We start from the raw sequence: 6852 nt of genomic DNA, 5'->3' as shown, positions 1-6852 counted from the left end.
AAAACATCCAAAATCCAGTAGCAAACATGGCCATTTTTGAACATGAAAACATATATTTTTTCCCCCAGAAAATGGCAATTTGCTAGATGTTATTGTGCTCAGTTGGTCTATTTTTTAGACCATTAAAAAAATGTCCAAGTGAAACGTGCACAAAATCAAGCCATTGAGATTTAGGAAGAGCCAGCATTCTTAGTAGACTGGCCACATAGACATCCCAGCAGAGCAGTGGGGCACCCTAGGGGGCACTGCAGCAGACTTCACATAAAAGGTCCCAGGTACACATCTCACTGTTATCCCCTTATATTCAAGTTTCAAGTTTATTGAGGATTTACTACCCCATCCATCGCAAGTACATCTAGGCTGCCAATTCAACCAAGTAGCTGTTCAGTATAGTAAACAGCCTTTTGCAACCTGCACAACAGAACCAGCCCGCCTTATCAAAACTGAACTGCAATGATTTTGCTGCATACTTTGCCAACAAAATTAAAAGTCTCCACTAGGATTTACAGGCAGTCCCACCCACTCTACAATCAGCTAACCAGGAGCACACAAACTCGCCCCCTCCTGACACAGACATATGGGACACTATTAACCCAATAACAGAGGAGAGCCTTGACAAAATCCTAAGAGACCTTTGACCAACTACCTGCTCCGTCATCCCCTGCCCATTAAAGATAGTGCAGCAGGCAAGTATGGGCCTCTTAGAAGGTGCCACAAAAATTGTGAACTCCTCTCTTTCTAATGGGCAACTACTAACAGCATTAAAAATGGCAGTGGTGCACCCTTTGCTGAAGAAAGACAACCTTGACCAGGACAAACTTGAACGTTACTGGCCAACAGGGAAACTTATAGAACAAACCATCTGTGTTCAACTCAATGATTGGCTAGAAGAGAGAAACTGGCTAGATCCATGTTAATCTGGATTCAGACCCAGTTATGGAACAGAAATGATCCTCATATCCCTACTAGATGATTTGCCTTGGTGTTAGTACTGCTAGATTTCTCAGCAGCTTTTGACACTGTGAATCATATCATGCTAGCATGACTGGCAGAAACAGGTATCAATGGAACAGTACTTCTTTGGTTCAGATCCTATCTATCAGACAGGCAACAGTCCATAATGTTTGATAGCACTTCATCACCACCATGGGCCACTGATCTGTGGGCTACCTCAAGGATTGCTACTGCCACTTATTCTGTTCAATATCTACCTCAAGCCACTAGACAAGCTGATTAGGTCGATGGACACTCAGTTCTACCTCTACGTAGATGATGTGCAGCTACTCATACCAATTGAACTTGACTTACCTATAGCTCTGAATAAACTGATTACCTTTATAGCATCAATTCAAGAATGGGCTAAACACAACAAACTTTGCCTGAACCCAAGTAAAACTGGGCTTCTCTGGGTCCCTAACACAAGTGGACACATACCTGACATCAAAATCTCTTCCGACAAATACAAACTCCCCCTCAAATCACAAGTCAGGAACCTTGGAATACAGTTAGATTCAACACTTAATCTGATTCCTCAAATTCAAGCAACCTTCGAGAGCTTCTATTTGCGACAACTGCACTGCCTTTCTCCTTACATTGAGAAGGCAAATCTTATCCCAATTGTGCATGCCATGATAACATCAAGACTGGATTACTGTAATGCACTCTACACTAGTCTACTACAAATGGTCTGCACCAGCTCCAATTGATTCAGAATGCTGCAGCAAGACTAACAGAGATTGCAAGTGACATGACCTCATCACATCATTTTTTTCAAAAACATCACTGGCTACCAGTACAATACAGGGCTAAATGTCTGATCTTCAAGACCCTTAAAGGAAATGACCCTGTGTACTTGAAGAACAGGATCACACTCTTCACAGACACTAAGGTCCTCCCAAGGAGTATCCCTAACCACCACTTCTCCAAAAGACATTACACGATGTGATACCTGCAAGTGAGACTTCTCTGGAGTAGCCCCCATACTCTGGAATGCACTCCCTGAAAGGCTCCACTTATCACAACTGTCTCTACTTCAGGAAGCTTGGATCTTCACAGCAAAAGGAGAGTAGGGAGAGTGGCTCTTCTCAAACACCGAAGGAGACCTGTAGATGGATAAAAGTCTTTATTACAAAACATCAAATATGACTTGACACAGCAGCCACTCTCCCTACTCTCCTTTTGCTCTGACTGTTTTACGTAGGGAACCAACATACCTCCACGTGTTGTGTGGCCTCCCCTAGCTTGAATCTTCAACCAAGCCTTTAATGGAAGAAGTAACTAACTTGCTAGTCTCCCTCACACACACATAAGGAGTGACATGGGCTGCACGTACAGCAGCAGGACATGTTTATCCACTCCTACCCTAGCTGAGATAATATTTAATCACCTCTGTGACCTTATGTGCAACTTTCTTTACATTAGTCCCCTTATTTTCTAACTCTTCTTACTCTCTTACCTATCTATATGTTCCATCTTTGCTTATACCCTACACTATTAAAATGTTTTATTATGTATTGTGTTGACATTGCGAGTAGTATACTATAAGACACCTCTAAGAAGTTTGAAAATACTGTTATTTGAATGTTTTTACTGCTGTAATTGTCTATTGCTTATGTTTGATTTATTCTTACTGTACACTGCCTTGAGTGAATTCCTTCAAAAAGGCAATAAATAAATCCTAATAAATAAAAATATTGTGGTAAGCCCTTTTCAGCCATGGTAAGCATGTGCTAGTGCTTACTGTAGCTTAGTAAAAGTGCCGTAAAAATAAAGTTACTTTATATAATCTAATCAATTTTCCTTCTACTTTAGTCAGCTTAGAAATAGTCCATTCAGTGTTTTCACTGCCCTCAGTCCTGCAGGGTGAAACAAATCTAATGAAAATCAGCTTTAGCTTGGTCTGCTTCATACATCATAGGTTAGAACAATCATTCCAGTATCAGTCCTCTTTTGGGCTATCTTGCTGTTGTCAACAGTGATGTACGAAGTGGAAATGGTGCACATTTTATAGGCTAGGCTCTGAAAGAAAAGAACAGCAAAACCATTTTTCTCTCCAGTAAATGGATCCAGAATGTGAGGGGCTCTTGGGAATTCCATAAAGTAACGCCAAAGAGGTATACAGTACAGAGTTTTGTAGTAAGCCGTTATCAATCACTTAAGACACAGGGAGCCTAACAAAAGCTCATTGATGCCTGCTATCTAACTGCCCCCCTCTTTTTTTTTTACAAAGCCGTGCTAGTGGCTGCCATGTGATAATATCTTACTGAAATCCTATTCCTAATCCGGAACTCTACATATTCATGTGGTCTACTATGAGACGGAGGAAAAAGCCTCAAGAGACTCCTTAACGTAGCTCTATGTCTCTGGAGTTCTTGCTGTCATCATTGGCAAAAAACCTCCTCTCTATACAATCTCTTTCTTACGGATTACTGTCTTATTGTTAAATATTAAACCAGCACTTATCCTGCTGTTGTGTTCACTCTGCTGTCGCTCAGTCTCTCCTTGCCACGGCCGACAATGGCCAAGGTTTTGGTGCTTCTTTCAATTCCTGCCTCAGGGTCCGTGGTACTGGCGACTCTTTCTCCCAGTTCTGCCAAGCTCTGAGCATCACCATCTGGAAGAGTTGCTGCTCTGGTTCTCTGCCTGTCACAGCAGGACTTTCTTCAAGTTCAATAGTTCCCTCTTCCTCTTTGTTATTCCAGCTCTCTAGGATTTCAGCTTTTCCTTTCTCAAGGAACCACAAAAACATTATAGAAACAAAGCAGAAAGATCCTCCCTATCAATCTATCAGTCTAGATGGTATCTACTAAATTGATCAGTGATCTTTGTCATAAAATGTATGGAGACAGACTTAAAGAAGAAAGGCATGAAAGATCAGATATGTTAGAGATATTGAAATACCTCTATGGAATAAATGCACAAGAAGCTAGTCTTTTTCAACTGAAAAGAAGCTCTGGAACCAGGGGCCATAGGATGAAGGTGAAAGGGGATAGACTGAGGAGTAATCTAAGGAAATACCTCTTTATAGAAAGAATGGCAGATGCTTAGAATGGCCTCTTTGTGAAGGTGTCTAAGGGAGAGGAAGGGATAGTAGATGGTATGGATGGGCAGACTGAATAGGCCATATGGTCTTTAACTGCAGTCATGTTTTCTGTTTCTATGTTCCATACACTGTTCCTGGAGCAACTTTCAATGTCAAAGAAAATTCTGTAAATTCACAGAGTGAAAAATCTACAGTATATGTGCTTTTCACCAATATGATAACTGAGTGTTACCTTAGATCAGACAAGTTTTCTGGTTTGTATTTCCTCTCTCCTGATTATCGTTGGTGTGGCTTATAGCTTATTTTATATCATTGAATAAAATACTGTTTATATTAAAGGGAATTAGGTTCATATTGTTCAAATAAAATAGTAGATAGTTTTTAGAAGGAAATTATCCTCTTACACATTTCTTCCCAACCCAATTATAATTAATTATGAGTTATCTTCACCTTACCAATTTACTAAATTTACTTATGAAAAAGACATATTTTAGCCTGAGCCCCATTGTTCTTCCTCGTGTTCTTAAAGGCAAATCTGTTAGAAAACAGAAACGTAATAGAAGGCCATGCAAGTGTTTTCCTGAAAAAGTTTGTTCTTTGGGACTTCGGGACCGTGGTCCTTACTACCCTGCACATAGTTGCATCAATAATGAAAGAACCTTGATTATATGAATGCACAGTATAAGCAGCACAATTTAAATTCAGTGATGACCAGCAATTTATAATTAAGCATTTCCCTCATGAATAAATAACTTAGCTAATTCTTTATTTGACCTAGATAGCAGATGGTAAAGATAAGGAGATTAGAAGTATTTTCCAGTTTTTTGGGGGGTTGTTCAATAAGGAGTTTGTATTGGGGTGGGGGGAAGGATTTTTTAATTCATAGCAGATAAAGACCTAAGGGGTCCTTTTACCAAGCTATGGTTTTTCCACACGCCAAGGCCATGTTTACCACAGCGGTAAAAAGCCCCTAAAAAAGATATGGTCATGAGATAAGATTATTCTTACCATGTGGCCATGCGGGAGGGGGGGTACACTTACTGTCACCCATTGAAGTAGTGGTAAGGGCTCTCATGGTAACTGGGCAGCATGTGGCACTGTCTGATTATCCAATAACTAAAGGGACCAGCTGTCAAGATTATCAATGTATCAAAGTACCTCGACACAAACTATAATAATTCAAAGTAATGTCAAATTTAATAAAACGATATACTCAACCTCACCCACTCACTCATCATTCATTCCTAACCATACTTCTTACTGTGGTGCAATAAATACAGAATTACATCAAGCAGTTTTGAGATTACATTATAATTAATCATTGAGTCTTTTGAACTAGATCCTCCGATTCAAAAGCAAAGTCACTGTTGCTAAAGTTGTTGCAACCATGGTTATGTGATCTCAATGAACCTGCTGAGAGACTCTGGTGCTGCATGACCCTTTAGTTTATAATCCAACTTTGTCAAGCAAAATAAAGTACTTAACATCCAACGGCAGTCAGTTCTTCAATGTAACACTCATTCCAGTCAACTTTGATGTCTTCCACATTATCGCTGGACACACAGGTAAGGAAGTAATTAAACCCTCTTCTACTTCTCAAAATACTGTATTTATGGCACCACAGTAAGAAGTTTAGTTAGGAATGAATGATGAGTGAGTGGGTGAGGTTGAGTATATCGTTTTATTAAATTTGACATTACTTTGAATTAATATAGTTTGTGTCGAGGTACTTTGATACAGTGCCTGATTACCGGCAGGTTAGCACCATACTAGAAATTTACATAATTATTTTCCACAGCACCGGAAATGGCATGCGTTTGAGGCGTTGGGCCAGCGGTAGTTCCGGGTTACAATGCGCCAACCCTTTTGTAAAAGGGCTCCTAAATGATCCGTCTGGTCTGTGCAGCCAGGGATGTGTCCATTTTGGATTGATATATACTCAAATTCACATGGAACTCAACATCTACTCCACCTTTTCCCTTCTCCCTTGCTCATCCTACAAATATGCACCACTGTGTTTTAGGGTGTTCCAAGTTTTCATTTGGTTTTGTTTCATAAGGTACTGGGTTCATTTTGTTTCTTTTCTTTTTTTTTTTCTGTATATGCTAATGTACAATTGCAATTCTACAGTGTTTTAATGTGGGCTATTGGCTGCTTTCATTGAAAGCAAACTATGAACTGCCAAACTTTTAAAAAGTCCCTTTTAAGCATGCTCCATTCCCTATCCCAGGACTTGACAAACCCCAGATTCCAGGTCACCACGGAGACAAAAAAAAAGGACCTGATACCCAGGGTTTACAGGCTGAGTATATGGGCAGCAGCATCAGGCTGCAGAAACATTTTGCTGCCTCTGGAAGCAGGTTCTCATTGGCCAGAGGGTATGTCTGTTACTTCCGGCAGCCTGTGATTAATGTTGATATGGTAGCAGTGGTAGAAGCAGCCCATATGGAGCAGCACCAAAACAAGTATTTGGGACGTTAACAATGACAGCAGATGCCCAAAGAGAGAAGGTTAGGAGCAACAGCAGTGGCCTGAAGAGAAAAAAATTTGGGAACAGAGACAGAGGTAAAGCAGAAGTGATAAGAATATAAGTATTGCCATACTGGGACAGACCAAAAGTCCATCAAGCCCAGCATCCTGTTTCCAACAGTAGTCAATCCAGGTTACAAGTACCTGGCATGATCCCAAAACAGTACAATACATTTTATGCTGCTTATCTTAGAAAACAAGCAGTGAATTTTCCCCAAGTCCATTTTAAACACATAAAAATTGCTGCTTAAAAGAAGGTAGTTCCTTACAGAATTACCCTA

Source organism: Microcaecilia unicolor, chromosome 7 (assembly GCF_901765095.1).
Source record: "Microcaecilia unicolor chromosome 7, aMicUni1.1, whole genome shotgun sequence".
Lineage (NCBI taxonomy): Eukaryota > Metazoa > Chordata > Amphibia > Gymnophiona > Siphonopidae > Microcaecilia > Microcaecilia unicolor.
This window is presented reverse-complemented; position numbering follows the sequence as displayed.